This window comes from Sus scrofa, chromosome 11 (genome assembly GCF_000003025.6).
Source record: "Sus scrofa isolate TJ Tabasco breed Duroc chromosome 11, Sscrofa11.1, whole genome shotgun sequence".
NCBI classification, from domain to species: Eukaryota; Metazoa; Chordata; class Mammalia; order Artiodactyla; family Suidae; genus Sus; species Sus scrofa.
In genome coordinates this window covers 28,140,616-28,158,415 of record NC_010453.5, presented here as the reverse complement: position 1 = coordinate 28,158,415, position 17,800 = coordinate 28,140,616, and positions in this window count along the sequence as shown.

Genomic DNA, 17,800 nt, shown 5'->3' with positions numbered 1-17,800 from the left:
TGTATCATTTTTAATAGACTGCCCATATTAGAGACCTCATACAATATTTGACTATTCTTTGAGTATTGTTTTTGGAGAGGGAAGCCTTGTGAATCAGTACCCTCCTATGGTACAAAGCGGGGTGAGTAGAATGTCACTCAATGAAGAGAAAGGAGGAGCTTGATACATCTCTGCTTCATTGCATAGACTTGTGTGCCTCCCACCTGGGAAACCTAGAGGCAGGAAACAAGAGAAATGGCAGGGCTAGTAGATTTGTCAGAAAAGTGGAGAAGAAATGCTGCTGTTAGAAATGACATGTACTCTTAGAGTATGTAAACATACAATGAATAACTCCCATGACTCAGAACATGTTCTACACATCTAGCAGGGCCTGAACGTACAGAGCTTGTTTATGACAATAAAAGGTGGCAACTTTCCTGTCACCCTAAGCCCCTCCCCCAACTGCTTCAACCTGGCCACAAATTCTAGCTAAGTGGATGAGGAGATGGGGAGAAGAACACCCTTCTCTTCCTCAAGAGGCCAGCAACTGACAGGTCCCAAAAAGGGTTAAGGTAGATGGCATTTTCAATCTGGTGTGAGTTTCAGTACCATAAGAACTAGGAGTAGGTAACATCTGAGCTGAAAATGTTGTTTCTTAATGCAACTTTGAGTTTAGGAGGAAGTAAGCCGAAAAGCAAGAGACTTGCCTGAGTTTTCAACCAAGGGAAAAGGAAAAAATCTATCACTGAATATTCACTTTTAACAGACAGTGGGAGAGAAAAATAAAGATGCTTTCTGATTGTATGCAGAACGTCCTGGTTTTGCCATGCACCGTTACAGTATACAAACCATTTATGTGCTCAATAACAAAAATGTAGAAGTATGTACATTCAGGGGATATGAAATTTACAGGAGTCCGTTAGATGCATATGTAATGAAAGAACAATTGTTTTCTTGCTCAAATCTTTAACTCAGCCTAGTGATCCAAATGGTGGAGAGGAGACAGATCCACTGACACCAATACAGGTAACTGACATGAGAGTCTTCAGGATGGGAAAGGAAGTTGAGATTCTGGGCAAAATACAATAGTAAGAGTTTTCAGTTCATTCTCTCAATGTGGGAGTTTGAGTGGCTAGTGGAAAGGAAGAAGGAAGGTAAGCTGGACAGACCTCTTTGTAAATGTGGTAAAGATGAACTTCTTAGCTGACATACCAATGCTATTTACTGTTAAAGACCCTTTTCTCCACAGTGCTTTTAGCGAGACATGCCTGGTTTGTTTGGCAGTGTGTATGGTAAACAAATCCAGAATGTGAGGATTTATAAGCATAGTTCCTGAAGGCTGTGTAACCTTTTTTTTTCTTTTTAGGGCTGCACCTACAGCATATGGAAGTTCCCAGTCTAGAGGTGAAATCAGAACTGCAGCTACACAGCCACAGCAATGTCAGATCTGAGCCTGGTCTGCAACCTACGTGACAGCTCAGGTAATGTCAGATCATTAACCCACTCAGTGAGGCCAGGAATGGAACCCACATCTCATGGAAACTGTTGGTTTCTTAACCTGCTGAGCCACAAAGGGAACTCCTATGTAACTTTCTGAGTATAAAATGGAGTGAAATGTCTGAATTTTATGCGTATAATCCAGCCACTCATATTACTTAGAAACCTAATATATTATTCTGGACAGAGTATATCTTAATGCAGCAATAAAAGACGTACTGAAGTATGTCAAACCTTCACACATGGCTAGTAGTTACTTATACCCTCAAAGTGATTAGTAAAAGCTGGTGCTGGGTAAGATCTCTGATTAATGTGAATCTGACTTGACAATTTGATTCTTTCTGTTATATATACTTCACTTTACTTCCCAAATATAGATGTTATTAATCAGATTGATCTCTGTGCAGATAGCAAGTTTTTTGTAAAAAAAAAAAAGTAATTATAGTGTTAATTTGTCAAAGATTTGATTATTTCCAGTAAATTAAGGCGTTTCTATAAAATTTTGCAAAAATTGGAATGGAATGTGTTTTGCTGAGCATCTATTGTAAAGCAATTGTGCCACTCATGAATTATTACTTTTGGGGTTATCCCCTTAGAGTTTATTTCAAGAAATTCCAAACTTACTGAAAGTCAATAGAATAGCCAACGAACTTCATTGACCTTAATGATGAACTACCAAGTTCTCTAGCTAGTCAAAATGAGCTTATTTGAGAAGAGCAGAAGACATGCTATTTGGGACAAGCAAACTACGGCAAAACATAAGCAAGTCTAAAGAAACCAAGGGAAGGTCAGATTTTACTTGGTTTTATGAGGAAGCTGGGGAGGGCTGTTGGCTGGGGAGAGGGGATGCTGCAAGCAGTGGGCAGCTTGTTATTGCTAGGTCAGAAGAAGGAAATTTTCTTTCTTTCTGGTGGGGTCAGCAAACTATAGGTAGTGATATATGCATGCCTTCCTGCAAACATCCATCAAATCACCTGGATTCACTAATTGCTAACATTTTTCCATGTCTGTTTTATCTCTCTATATAAATACATATTTTGCATTGTGCAGATCCATTTAAATATAAAAGTTGCAGATTTTATGATGCTTTATCCCTAAATACTTCACCATGCAGTTCCTAAGACCATTGATTTATACAACCACCCTATGATTTTTATACCCAAGGAACTTAACATTTACACAATTATATTACCAGATGTAGAGTCTATATTCAAATGTTCCCAGTTTCCTAATGATTAACTTTATAGCTTCTCTTAGTTTCTAGTAGTGAATTGTTGATGATTTTTTCACTTGTAAGCAACAGATACCTGGTTGAAACTAATTAAAGTATTAAAACAATGTATTGGCTCATATGATTGAGAAGATCTGGATGGATTTTGGCAGAACTCTAAGCACTCAAGATCATCATCAAGCCTCTCCTCTCTCTCTCTTCTCTCTCTTTCTATGTCCCATCATCTTTCCATTTTACCCTCTTCTCTAGCCTGTCATTCCCAGGCAGAATTTCTCTATATCGTGCAAATATAGCTTACATCACTTCTACAGTCTAGAGTTCAAAATGAAAGAATGCTTTTCATCTAGGAAGTTCAGCAACCATCTCAAGGATTTATTTTCACTGGCCATGTCTAAATTTGGGTCATGGGTTACTCTTGAAATGAGAATGTTTTTCAAGCCTGGGGCACAGTTCAACTCTTAGAGAGTGAAGTTGACTCAACCTAAAAGCAAGAGGCAGAGAAGGGAAAAGATCAGTTGTCCAAAAGGGAAAAACATTCAAATCAGTTTAAAAACAGTAGGAGGTATCAATACAGCCTTGAGTTGAAAATGTAAAGATGAATAAATATTCCAAGCCTAGATGCTCACACTGTGTAGCTGGGGTGATGAATGTCTAAACAAATGCACACAACATTGCATACCAAGTGCAATAATAAAGACATAACACAAAAAGAAGTCACAACACAAAAACATTGACTTAGATGCTTTTTAATCCAGAGTCTCTACCTTCATGTGTAAAATCAATAAAATTCTTATTCCTGCCCTCATTCAAACAAAATATAACTATATAATTATCACTTATTTTGGTTTGGGAATTGTTTTTGTATTAAGTTGCTGAAAGACTCTAGCGTAGGCTGTCTGAGGCTTAAAAGGTAAAAAGTCCATTATTTCAGTTTGACTTCTGAGCACCCATTATTTCCAGCCATTCTAAGCAATGCCTTAAAAGATGGTCCTTGCTTTCAAGAAGCTTAAAGTTCAGTAAGGTTGCAATAGAAAACTGCCTTAATTGTGATGCCTGTCCTTATTTATGGGTCCCAGAACTTATTCTTCTCCTTGACTTCACCTATTTCTCATTTCCTGTCATGCCCTGCATGCTCTTGTTACCTATTTTGCTCTGATTTCTCTGTGATATGCAGCTTCTAGATTCCTGGCTGTCTACCTAAATTCTGGCCCCATCGCTTTCCTGATCCCAATTTTTCATGTATGTGCACTATTCTGCTTCCCCACCCTCAGTAAGTTTGTGACTCACTAGCATGAACGCCTACTTGTCATAATGCTTGTAAAAGCTCAAAGCAGAACTAGTAAGCTAAACCTCTTATTTCATACTACCATAGCAATAACAACAAACCAAAAAGTAACATTATAACATGCCTAAATGTTAATTATGACATATTGTCTATGTTAGCCAACTAGTTTCAGATGTAACTGTTTTCCTGCCCAAATATTGCCTGTTAAATGCATTATTTAAAATTATTAATTTTTAGGAGTTCCCGTTGTAGCTCAGTGGTTAACAAATCCGACTAGGAACCAAGAGGCTGCGGGTTCGATCCCTGGCCTTGCTCAGTGGGTTAAGGATCCGGAGTTGCCGTGAGTTGTGGTGTAGGTTGCAGACGCGGCTAGGATCCCACGTTGCTGTGGCTCTGGCATAGGCTGATGGCTACAGCTCCAATTCGACCCCTAGCCTGAGAACCTCCATTTGCCGCAGGAGCAGCCCTAGAAAATGGCAAAAAGACAAAAAAAATTATTAATTTTTAGACTTTTTATTACTAGAAATAGCATTATTCTGCACACTTTCATATACATAGCTTAATGTCCAATTCTATCAATCTCCATAGAGTAAATTATTAGAATAAAATCCATAAAATAGGACAAAAGTGGTAATAAAATTCATAAAAATGTTAAAGGTTTTTTTGTAAATAATGATGAATTCCTTTTCCAAGAGATGGACTAATTTTCAGTCTCACCAGTAGCATGTGAAAATGCCTTTTCCTTATTCTCTAACCATTTATATTATAATTTGTTTCCAATCTTCGCAAAATTGAGAGGCAAGTTGAATTTTAATTAGTTTTAATTTACATTTATTTGATTATTATTGACTGCAAACATTCATAGATATACTGATTATACATTTGGATGTCCTCCTATATTAAATATGTATTGTCACTTTTACCTAAAGTATATATTAGGAGGTTCATGCTGATCTTGCCAATTTATTTTTTTCTTTTTAGGGCCACACTTGCGGCATATGGAGGTTCCTAGGCTAGGGGTCACATAGGAGCTACAACTGCTGGCCTAAACCACAGCCACGGAGGAACTGAGCCATGTCTATGACTTACACCACAGCTCATGGCAAAGCCAGATCCTTAACCCACTGAGCAAGGCCAGGGGTTGAACCCACAACCTCACGATTCCTAGTCAGATTCATTTCCGCTGTGCCATGACGGGAACTCCAGATCTTGCCAATTATAACATACATGTTATAATCTAGTTGTGAACATATTTATGGTAAATATTTCTCCATTTTACTTTATTGGCTTTTAAATATATCATTTTGTTTAATATTTGATTTAAACCTAAAACATATACTTAGTGATGGTTGGATTCAGGTGCAGTTCACCTTTGTGTCTGGGTATGCCACTACAAGAAGCATACCGCTATTTTTGCAACAAACAGACACGTGTGCATATATATGTATAAACAATTCAGCAAACAATGTAAATAGATAAGAAGAACTCAATGTTTCAGGATGATGGAGGTAAATTACCTCCACTTTTCAACTATTATTAAATACTCTCATTTGCATTTTGGCCAAAGTGAAGCAAAAGATGTCTATTAAATATAAATACCAACATCATCTCAAAAAATTTCATCCTTATTAGAGTGTGAAGTTGTGATTAAGCTCCCATGTCTTTCTTAAGCCTTTTCAAATATCTTCATTGTGTCGTTAGTCATTAAAACCACTTTCACTACGACCGTCTCCTAACAACTTTAAATTTGAAAGTACTATCTATGTTAGTGGCATGTTAACACTGACTAGGTCCTAATTGACCTGTGGTTGTTTCTTTTGCCAATTCAGCCATGAAGTCCTATAAATAGTGATCCAGTAGTAAGAGGCATGAAGACTTGACAACTCCCATATGATGTCTAAGCGCCCAATTTAGGATTTCCCTTGCATCTTTTCGACCTGTGGAATATCTATTATAAAATTAAGGAAGATGGTAAACAAAAGGCATTTTCCTTTGCCTCAATACTGAAACAAAGCCTCATTGTATCTCTGAATTGTTGTTTTTCTTTGCCTTGTCAGCTTCTATTCAATCTAGCTTCATGGCAGGTAGACATCTGCAAATTTGATTTTCATATCTAATATGGTCTGGCACTGCTTGCTTTGAGTGCTAAAGGGGAGAGGGGACTAAGTTTGAAAAAAGAATTCCAGGAAGTCTCAAATGTTACTGGATCTGAAGACAAATTAAGTAATCAATTGTATCTTGGAGATAAGGAATGATGGCAGGAGACACACTAAGTTACGCAATTACCCAGGTTTGTGACAGGAAGCTGTAGACTGAGGGATAGAAGCTGTAGAGAGAGAAAGGTGACATTTTTGCTGAGTAGTTGAGCCTTGGCAAAGTAAAGGCAATGAAGTGAGTAGCTTATCCGAAGTGTGGAGAATCTTCTCTTAAGCATTTATCTCAATGACAGAAAGCATCCGTCACGGCATACAGATTATACTCTGGGCCAAATTGACACAGTATCCTCCCTGCACATTATAGAAATGGAAGATACCTATAGCTATGATCATTTAAAAGCGAAAAAAAAAAAAAGAACCATTTTTTTTTTATATATAAACACAAGCTTTGGAGTAATGCAACAGAACAATTTCTCAAGGAGGCTTTGTAGAGCAGCCTTTGAAATTCCATCCAGTAATACTAGCATCATTAGAAAATCAAATTTGCATCAAAGCAGACATTTGTTTACTATAAACTCTCCTCATAATACACTCTTAGCTGTCACCATCTTTGTTGTCATAGATTCTTTGAAGTGCCAATTGTTAACAGCCAGAAGATTTCAGGCTTTGGAAATTTGCTATAGTTTCTTAGCAACTATGTTCCTTCTGATAGATCAAAGGACCTATTCACATAGCGAGCTTATATATCATACATTTTAAAAAAGTTATGTAGCATGTTTCTGATTTGTTCCACAACTAATATCTAATAACAAGGGAGACTATAAATTTATTTACATATATACACAGAGTGCACATTAACAACGTGAAAACTACAACAAGGAGAGAAATTTCAAGTATTCTTGACCCGTAAAGAAAATGAAACATAAGGGGAACACATACACAAGGCTATCAGAGAAAAGAAATTGAGTTTAATTTTAATTTGGAGTAGAATTTTAAAATTGTAAAAATAGTATGAATTTAAAAAACACCAAGTAGAACTCAAAATTACTTTCACTCATTAAAATGCAATCAAGATTTTGGTAGCTTTTATTGGAATGTCACTCAGGATATGTCACCTCTAAAACTATATAAGATCACTAAATGGGTTTTTGCACAGATTTTAGGTACATGCTCAAGTTAATTTCCAAACACAGATTTTGGCTTCACAATACTGACAGGAAATATGGCTTTCATGGTTTCTTGTAGGTTGTTCAAACTGTAAACTGTTCCAGGAGTTACCATATGTGTTGGCATCTCTCTCTAATCCAGTTCTGAAGGACAAACTAAATCTAATGTAGGACCTCTGAATATGTGATTGTAGTGTCCTGTAAAAAAATTTTTTTTAAATAAAATGAGTAAATTCAACAGAGCTTATTGTAGCTCCAAGCCAGAGAGAAAAAGAGAGAGAGAGAGAGGCTTAAATTCTCATTTTCCTGGATTAATAACAGTGAAATTGTAGAAACAGAAAGGGTTAGAAAAAGTAGTAAGTATAATTCAGTAATAGAGCAGCAACAACCAATTCCAACTATACTTTGTTTTCTCAAATAAATACTGGACTATTTTACCCTAGTGTTTGAGGCTGGTTAGTATATCAATGATTATATATCTTTGTGTGGCAGCCATGGGTCAAGGAATATTAAAATATATAATTTTTATTCTTTATCTACAGAATTTTTAAAAATGATCTTTTTCTACAACAATTGCAAATGTCTACTCAAATTGCAGAGAAATAGAGTTTAGAATCCATATTGTATATGAACCATGATCCATGTTAAATACAGAATGAAATCTCTGTGGGAATCAGCAAGACATTATTAGGTATTCAAAGATGAATGAGATGCTGACCAATACTATTTCATAGCCACCTCCCTACCATTCTTAAATAAACAATGCTACTATGTTAATAATCAAAGGAAGGCAGATTAAAAGGCAGAGTGAGTCATTAATTAAGCAGAGGAGAACACAAAACACAAGGGAACTCCCAAAACACTCTAATAGTTAATCAGCTGTTAAATTCTCAATTTCTGTTTGAGGAAAAGTGCTAGGCCGGCCCTTCCCTTTCTCCTTGCTCTCCTTTTTTGACTTTGACTCATTGTTCCTCCACATCCCTGGCTAAGAAAATAAAACAGCAAAATTAAAATTTTAAAATTGAATACCATAAAAGCTTTTCATTATGAAATACCAATGTTTTAAAAGCTTGGAAGCCATATAGAACACAGGTTTTAATGAAACAACAGCTTTACCAACTGAAGGAGAAAAAATTCATTGTTAATATTCTGTTTTTGCTCCCATTATCATCAGCAGCAGCATTGTTTAGACCATTCTTCATTTTCAGAAGATTTTTGTAAAAGAATATGATCACTTTATAAGAGTTCCCATTGTGGCTCACTGGAGTTAAAAAAAAAATGATGTAATCTTTGAGGATGTGGGTTTGATCCTTGGCCTATCTCAGTGAATTTAGCATCTGGCATTGTCACAAGCTGTGCTGTAGGCCTCAGCTGCAGCTCTAATTTGACCCCTAACCTGGGAACGTCCATATGTCCCAGGTGCAGCCTTAAAAAACAAGAAAAAATATCATCAATTTATAAAACCAACCAAATGATTAGAAGAACACAGGCTTTGAAAACAATCAAACTCCATCTTCATTTAAATCCAGGCTTCTTAAATTTAACAACTTTGCATCTATGAGCTTCCGTTTCCTATATTTAAAAGAGAAAAATCTCTACTATTGGTCCTGTATTAAAGTTTATGTAAATATAATATATTTAAGCACATGTTGATAGACTATATTATTTTTCACAGATATTTAAGACTTCCATGTTAAGGAAGATTGACTTCCCCTCCCAGATGATACCATGCCAATGACAAAAATTTGCTGTCTCTTACAGTACTTTTGCCAAAGTGATGTGTTTCACATATGGGCAAACTTTTTGAGAAGCATTGTGTGTTCTTCCGTTATAACTCACTTTGCTCTTTCACAGATTAGTGATACTTCAGTTAAAGGTGTCCCATCAGCTGGGTACCAGAGTGAAGATGACACAAAGCAGAGCTGTAGCCAACCTGCGGTGGACATGCGGCAGGAGCAAGGAATACACTTTTAGATGTGTATGATGTGAGATTTGAGGATTTTTACTGTGCTACAAGGTGGGCTGTCCTGAAAGATAAAAGCACCCTAGTAGAGTGCTCTTATGATCACACAAGGTGATGGTGATCATTTTGATTATTGACAATGAGGAACTTCAATACTCAGAATATTTCCTCTTCTGGCACTTCATGATAAGGAAAGTCTTAAAATAAAAAAGGTATTGTCCAGCTTATGGAAACCTGTCAAAACAAACAAAAATAGTGAATGTTAGGGTGTGACAAAGATTCTTTGCTTGACCAAACTTTAGTCAGAGCCCCTGAACCCTCACCTAAACAAGACTCACCCTTGTACTTCCTTGTGGAATCTGGTTTTAGAAAGGATCCCGCTAAGTCTGTTTAGAAAGAATTCCCCACCCTCGATATCTGATCACACTCTTAATATCCACCCCCCCCCCCCAGTGATAGCTGATCAATCTACCCTACCCTACCTTCAGCAAGAATTCTGTTTGGCCAGTATAGCCAGATTCTCCCAGAGTTAATGTTTGCTATTAGTAATTTTCCACTCACCAATTGCCACACTCCTACACTTCCACCTGACTACAAACTCACACATGTTCTGTTTAGAACAAGCCTAGTATTCAGAACTGAGCCCAGTTTTATCTGGAATCTCTCTCTATGGCAATCCTTCTTTTTTAAAAATCTATATACACTGCTTTAATTTTTGTCTGGCTCTGGTTTTCATTTTTGTTCTTTTAATTATTTTTTATCTTTCTTTCTTTTCTTTTCTTTTTTTTTTTTTTTTTTTTGGTTCTGGTTTTCTTTACAAATATATGATGAGTTCGGCTCAGATTAATCCTAACACCAAATAGTGAATTTTGTAGCTGAACAGGATTTACCATTTAATTTCGTCTTCTTTTTTTTCTGTCTTTTTAGGGCCACACCTATGGCATATGGAGGTTCCCAGACTAGGGGGTCTAATCGGAGCCACAGCCTCCAACCTACACCAGAGTCACAGCAATGCCAGATCCAAGCTGCGTCTATGATCTACACCACAGCTCACAGCAATGCCAGAATCCTTAACCCACTGAGCTAGGCCAGGGATTGAACCCACAACCTCATGGCTCCTAGTCGGATTCATTTTCGCTGCTCCACGATGGGAACTCCAACCGTTTAATTTTGGATACATCTTTTACTTCATTTTAGCAATAGGGGAGTGGACACCCTATGAGCTGAGGCAGAAAATACCTTAGGAAAACTAATATTACTGAACTAGTTAAAAAAAAACACACATCTAGAATCCAGGTCAAATTATTCTTAGATGCACAGCACTACCACTGATCCACAACTAAATGCAACACTGTCCACATATGTTATGGTAAAGGGCAGGAAAGGTATTAAATGCTACATATTGTGGATTATTAAGAAAAGGATAAATTTTAAGTATCTATTTTTTACGGTAGGAAGTAGGAAACATTTTTTAAAGACATAATTTCTGGTTTTTTTTTTTTTTTTTTTTTTTTTTTGTCTTTTTGCTATTTCTTGGGCCACTCCCTCAGCATATGGAGGTTCCCAGGCTAGGGGTGGAATCAGAGCTGTAGCCACTGTCCTACGCCAGAGCCACAGCCACGCAGGATCCGAGCTGCGTCTGCGACCTATACCACAGCTCACGGCATCGCCAGATCGTTAACCCACTGAGCAAGCGCAGGGACCGAACCCACAACCTCATGGTTCCTAGTCGGATTCATTAACCACTGTGCCAGGACGGGAACTCCAAGACATAATTTCTATGCATGCATTTTTGTCCCTACGTGGTTCATAAAAGATGACATAACATGTAGCTTTGCACATGAGAAGACACTTGGGAAAAAGAGTAAGCAGACGAAATATTTCACTTTATCTGTGTGAACAAAGCCTCAGTGAAATCCTGTGGCTGGTTGTGGGTGCTGGGTCTCATTGAAAAGATATGACCAATAATGAAGATTTGAGGCACAGACAGAGAAAATTACTGCAGGATTATTTCCTCACAAAAATTTAAGAGGGAAACCAGAAAATATAGTTGAATATCCATAAATCATCTGTTTAATGGCAAAAGAAAGCTTAGCAAACAGCAAAGACCTGAGAGTTTAAAATTCCATTTCACAAGCATACTGGAAAGGTGCAAAGATGATCTACAATCAATTTTATGGATTCTGTGTGAGGGTTCCATACCTAGACAAAAGGCTAAGCATTCAGATGGTATGAAAATGAATACCTGTTTAGGGAACAAGAAGCCAGCAAATCCAGAGGGACACACTTGAAGCCTTGAGGAGTCTTAAGTGGAGTATTGGCTGGGTCTGCCATGAGAATGTTGTTTTTGTCTGCTCTAGTCAACATTTTTTCCAAGGTATTTGTCAAAATCCCTTAGAACAACTTGTAAGAGCAAGTGACATGTCTGCTTGTGTACTTTCTTGCTTATGAATTTCGAACATTTCACAGAATTCAGCCTATCGTTGACTTTCCTTATAACATTTCCTTGGTAATGAGCTTATGGATTAGGGAACATAGAAGGTAACAATAGATGCTATCAAAGGTAAACCTCCAGGAGTTCCCGTCATGGCTCAATGATTAATCTATCCAACTAGGGACCATGAAGTTGCGGGTTCGATCCCTGGCCTTGTTCAGTGGGTTAAGGATCTGGCGTTGCTGTGAGCTGTGGTGTAGGTTGCAGATGTGTCTCGATCCCACGTTGCTGTGGCTGTGGTGTAGGCTGGCTCTGATTAGACCCCTAGCCTGGGAATCTCTATATGCCGCAGGAGTGGTCCTAGAAAAGGCAAAAAGACAAAAAAAAAAAAAAAAAAAAAAAAAAAAAAGGTAAACCTCCAAATTTCAATGGCTAAACACAACAGAGCTTTATTTGTTACCAAGAGCAATGGATTTTTCTACCCTTTTCAATATGTGGCTTTGGAGGTTGCCATGGATACGAACATCAAAGAAGAGGAGTTATAAGTAAAATAGATCAATTTGGTCCATATTCCACTAATCAAACAGAGTCACATAGCCCCATAAAAAATCAGGGAGAATAGAAAATATGTTGGACAACACTATAAACTGGAAAGGAAAGCAACATGCTTGGTAGAAAGCTATATCTCTCTGCATTGGTCTCCATCTCTAATCACCAGCAACCCTTGTTGTACCTTCTTGCAGCATCCATTTCATATTGCGTCTTCATCAAGAGGAAAACTATCCGGAAGTCCATTTAGGTTGTTTCCATTTGTGCAAGTACAGGCAGACAAAATTTGTTTTAACAATTGTTTATCAGTCCCTTACACACAGTTTCAAGGTTTCTTTTGTAAGACAATTTCCTTAAAAATTTGGTAGGATTATTTTCAGTGTTCTTTCTATTAAAACCACATGCCAGTATGACACCACAAGTTCTCTCTGAGATATAACTGTCAAGTGTTTTTATATCCTGTTGATTTTTCAACCTTAATATCTCTCTAATGACAGAACAGTGGCTGTTTTGTGACTGCCTAAAACAAAAGGTGGGAAAGCCACTTCTTTTTCTTCGTTTTCTCAAAATGTTTTTATTTCTTTTTAATTAAAAAAAAAAAAACTTTTTAGGCCACACCTGAGGTATGTGGAAGTTCCTGGGCCAGGGACTGAACTCATGCCACAGTAGTGAGCCGAGCCACTGAAATGACATCAGATCCTTAACCTGCTGTGCCACAAGGAAACTCCTTCTCTTTAAATTTTAAGTAGGAATCACAGGGTGCAGAATTCTAGGTTAGTGTGATTTTTTTTCTCTCAACACTTTAAAAATTTTACTCTACAGTTTTTTTGCTTGCATGATTTTTTTTTTTTTGGTCTTTTTTGGGGGGTGTGTGTGCAGCCACAGCATATGGAAGTTCCCAGGCTAGGGGTTGAATCAGAATTGGAGCTATAACTGTCAGCCACAGCCACAGCAACTCAGAATCTGGACCATGTGTGCAACCTACACCACAGCTCACAGCAATGCTGGATCCTTAACCCACTGAGCAAGGCCAGGTATCAAACCTGTGTCTTCACGTATACTAGTCTTGTTCATTACAACTGAGCCAGGACAGGAACTCTTTGCTTGCATGATTTGAGAAGTTGAATGTAATTCTTATCTTTGTTCCTCTCTAGGTAAGGTATTGTTTTCTTCCAGATATTTTGAGAAAATTTCTTTTTCTTTGATTTTCCTTAGTTAGAAAATGATATGCCTCACTATAGTCTTTGGATTTTTTTGTGTGTGGTTTTCAGTGTTTTTTGGCATTTATCCTACTTGGTGTTCTCTATGCTTCCAGAATCAATAGTTTGGTTTCTGATAGATATTAAATTTGGGAAACTCTTGGTCATTATTATTTCAAACATTTCTTTTGTTATTTTTTTTTCTTCTTATGGCATTCCTATTATACATTGTTAAAGGGAATATTTTCTAAAATTTGCTTGGTCCTCTGTCCACAGAAGAATAGATAAATAGATTACTAGTGCCTTCTAGTAATCCTGATTGTAAAATGACTAGGTTGAAAAAAATCTCAAAATGTATTAACAAGAATCTCTAGAACACAATTATTGATAGTGATTTCTTGCAGTTTTATTCTTTTGATTTTTTTCTAATTCATTGAGTCATGGAAATAAAAATATCTGAAAATAGCTGGAATTGTGAAATATCTCCACACTGAGCCATAAGCTCCTTCATAGTCCAAATATGCCACCTCATAAACTTTGTAAACCAAAATAAACCAAAGAAACTTTGGTGAAACAATTAAAGGAATTATTTCAAAAAAATATTCCTATATGACTAAGGAGCTTGATTTTCTCCAAAGTGTTTTGGAGACATATTTCAAAGTGACATAATTGTCTATTTAGTCTCTAATACTATACTCTATGACAATACTCTATGACATATTGTCTACAATTACATCATAGAGTAAACTGGCTATTAGGTTAGTGGTAGAAGGTGACAAAGAAATCTTTTATCATTTTATATAAGATTATATACATATATACACATACATACATATATTTTTTAATCACATTAAACAGGAAAGTGAAGCAATAAACAGAACTGTGACAAGCCACTGGGTAGAAGAAAAGTATAAAGCCTTAGGGACAAGTGGGGATGGAACCTCTGATTTGCATTTGGGTATTACTTGATTTATCCTGAGACTCTTTATCTTGATGCTGACTACACTGAGAGTTTAGATGCAGTTCACTAAGATTGTCAACTCTTGTATTAAGTTCTTAGAGGTCAATAGATTAATGATTCTTGTGCACAGAATCACAAGGCATGAAAAGATCAATAACTGTCGATGGTCTTATGCTGTTCCTAATAGATTTCTCTAGTAAGTGACTTGGTGTGTAAATGTAGTCAATAGCTAATAACAGTTTCAAAATTCTGTATGGTGTGACATTAGCATACTGGCCTAAAACATCCCTTCTAGGAGTTCCCTTGTGGTCTAGTGGGTCAAGGATCTGGCGTTGTCACTGCAGCGGCTCAGTTTCTCTGCTGTGGCAAGTGTTCGATTCCTGGCCTGGGAACTTTCACATGCTGCTTGTGCAGGCAAAAAAATTCCTTGTAAATTATCAAAAAAGAAAGAACCAGTCATATGTTACTTACATGAATGAATTTTGTTCAAGCATTTGTTCATGTTCAGCAAAATATTACTGAGTCAAGTCCTGACAGTGCCTATGCACTGAAAGAGGACCTGGAGTGTAATAGAGAATCACCACTAATTTAAGCAACTAAATAGCCATGTAAATGCCCTCTGTTTCTACTCGCTAAATGTTTGGGCTTGTTTTTTCTTTCTACTTTAAATTCATTATTTATTTTGATACAATTCTTAAAGATTATTCTCCATCTACAATTATTACAAAAGATTGGCTATATTCCCCACGTTGTTCAATATATTCTTGTAGTCTGTCTTACACCCAGTAGTTAGTACCTCCCTCGACTCACTCACTCCTGTGTTGCCCCTTCCCTCTCCCCACTGGTAACCTCTTGTTTGTCCTCTGTATTTGTGTCTGCTTCTTTGATGTTATTCACTAGTTTATTGTATTTTTGAGATTCCACATATAAGTGATATCATAAAATATCTGTCTTTCTCTGACTTATTTCACTTAGCATAATCACTTCCAAGTCTACCCATGTTGCTGCAAATGGCAAAATTTCATTTTTTATGGTGGTGTAGTATTCCTTTGTCTACATAGCATTTCTTTATCCATTCATCTGTTGATAGACACTTAACTTGCTTCCATATCTCAGCAATTGTAAATAACATTGATATGTATATTTGGTTGCATGTGTCTTTTCAAATTAGCGTTTTTGTTCTTTTTGGATATAATCCTGGAGTGGAATTGCTGGATCATATGGTAATTCTATTTTTAGCTTTTCAAGTAACCTCCATACTGTTTTTCATAGTGCCTCGACCAATTTATATTCCTGCTAACAGTGTATTAGGGTTTCCTTTTGTAAACATCCTGGCTGACATTTGCTATTTGTGTTCTTTTGATGAAAGACATTCTGATAGTGAAGTCATCAGAATTTCACTATGTTTTCGATTTGCAGTTCTTTGATGATTAGCACTGTTAAGCAATGTTTGTTTTCCATACAAAAGCTAGAATTTTCATAGATTATGTCATTTCCATCTACAAAACCTTCCAAAGATTTTCTGTCACAATCATACTAAAATCTTATATTTTGCAATATAATTTTTATTTTTTAATATATTTCAAAGATTTATAAGGTTAAATATATATAAAATAAAATTTGACGACTGTGATAGTCTATCTTGTTGCATAACACATTATAACCTTAACAAGTTTCCTCTTAATTTACTTATTTCTATTTTCTCAATGTAAAGCATAGGAAAAATATTCTCAACAAATACTTTTAAATATACTGATTCAATTTGTAATAAACTTTTTACATACACATATGATTATTTGTGTAGAATAAATATGCAGAAATGGAACCACTGCATCTAAATATATGAGCAAGGTGAAAAAAATTTCAATATGGCCTTTCTCCTACACAAAAATTTTCATAACAATGTGGGCATAAATTAAGTAATATACTATTTTATACACTTACAATAAAGAGAAATATAGTAACTATCATGAACTAATATTGTCAGAAAACTATTGCTCCAAAAACATATATTTTGTATTATACCCACATGACATGGGATAAAGTTTGTTAGGATCTTAAGAATGGGCCAATAATAATACTGGTAATGATTGGAAAAAATAAGCATGAGTAAAAAGGAAGCTGTTTCTAAACTCTGGATTTGTTTAGTCATGTTCAGACTTATGACAAGAAATACATAAATATAAAAAGTACATTTGCTTTTGAAATTCCTGGAAGAAACATAAGTATGTTTCTTACACTGTATTATAAAAAATAATAGTTTCACTGGTGAGAAAGTTGTTAGGAACTAAAAAGTTCAAAAGTCTCTCTTTTCTAACCTCTTTTTACCCATTTGCTATTTTTACATTGTATTTTTGGTAATAGGGAATTTCTTAGAAAAGTAAGTTTGTATTATAAAAAAGCATTGTATCTATTCCAAAATTGACCTTCTAAATAGAGAAACAAAATTATGCTCTTACAAACAATACTGAGATTGGCCATTTATCGGCTTCTTTTCTTATTCAAATAATAGCATCTTGAAATATTAAATAATGAATATATCTCAGTGATCTAATTTGCATTTCTTTCATTGTTGAGGTCCAATTTTTTTTTTCATATTATGCTTTGTCCGTTGTTATCTGTGCTTTTTGTAAATAAATTGTCCTATTTAAGAAAATTACCTATTTCTCTGTTCAATTATTGCTTTTTTAAAATGAATCACATTATCTACACCTATTATTTAGCCAAGAAACAAAATAAGAAAATGTAGGTAACTAATTATGTGTCATTGGTAAAAATATGGACACATGTAATAAAAAGTATAGACAAACACATAATTTTACATGAGATGCATTTAAATATATATTACAATTTGTTAGATAATAAACATAAATACTTTTAATATTTAATAATGTTAAGTAACAATCATGTTTTTTGTATATGGATATTTGTTTTATCATACATTCAAATATTATTAAATACACATACTATAGCAATTCCAGTGGCATTAATTATACAACTGATCTTTCCTATTAGCTCTGGTTTATAGGTTCCATTAAGACCATGTCCCTTTTTCCTTTTGTGCTTCTTTACAAAAAAGAAAAGAATGTTTCTTTTTTGATACAGTCACTCCATTCTAATGGCTCTACAGCATCAATGATCACAGCTATTGTTTCTCATTAATTGCAAGCTCATATTATGATACAGTAACATAAATATAATTATAAATTCATTAGCTGTTAACTCATGCATACATTTTATCATTTTTCATTAGCAAGTCCAATTTACAATTGCTAACATTCTTAGGTCTCCACAATGTCTTTTCGTTATATCATTGTTGATAAATTTCCCGTTGAAGTAACTTTCGCCTATATTTACCAATATATGAAAAACATACATAG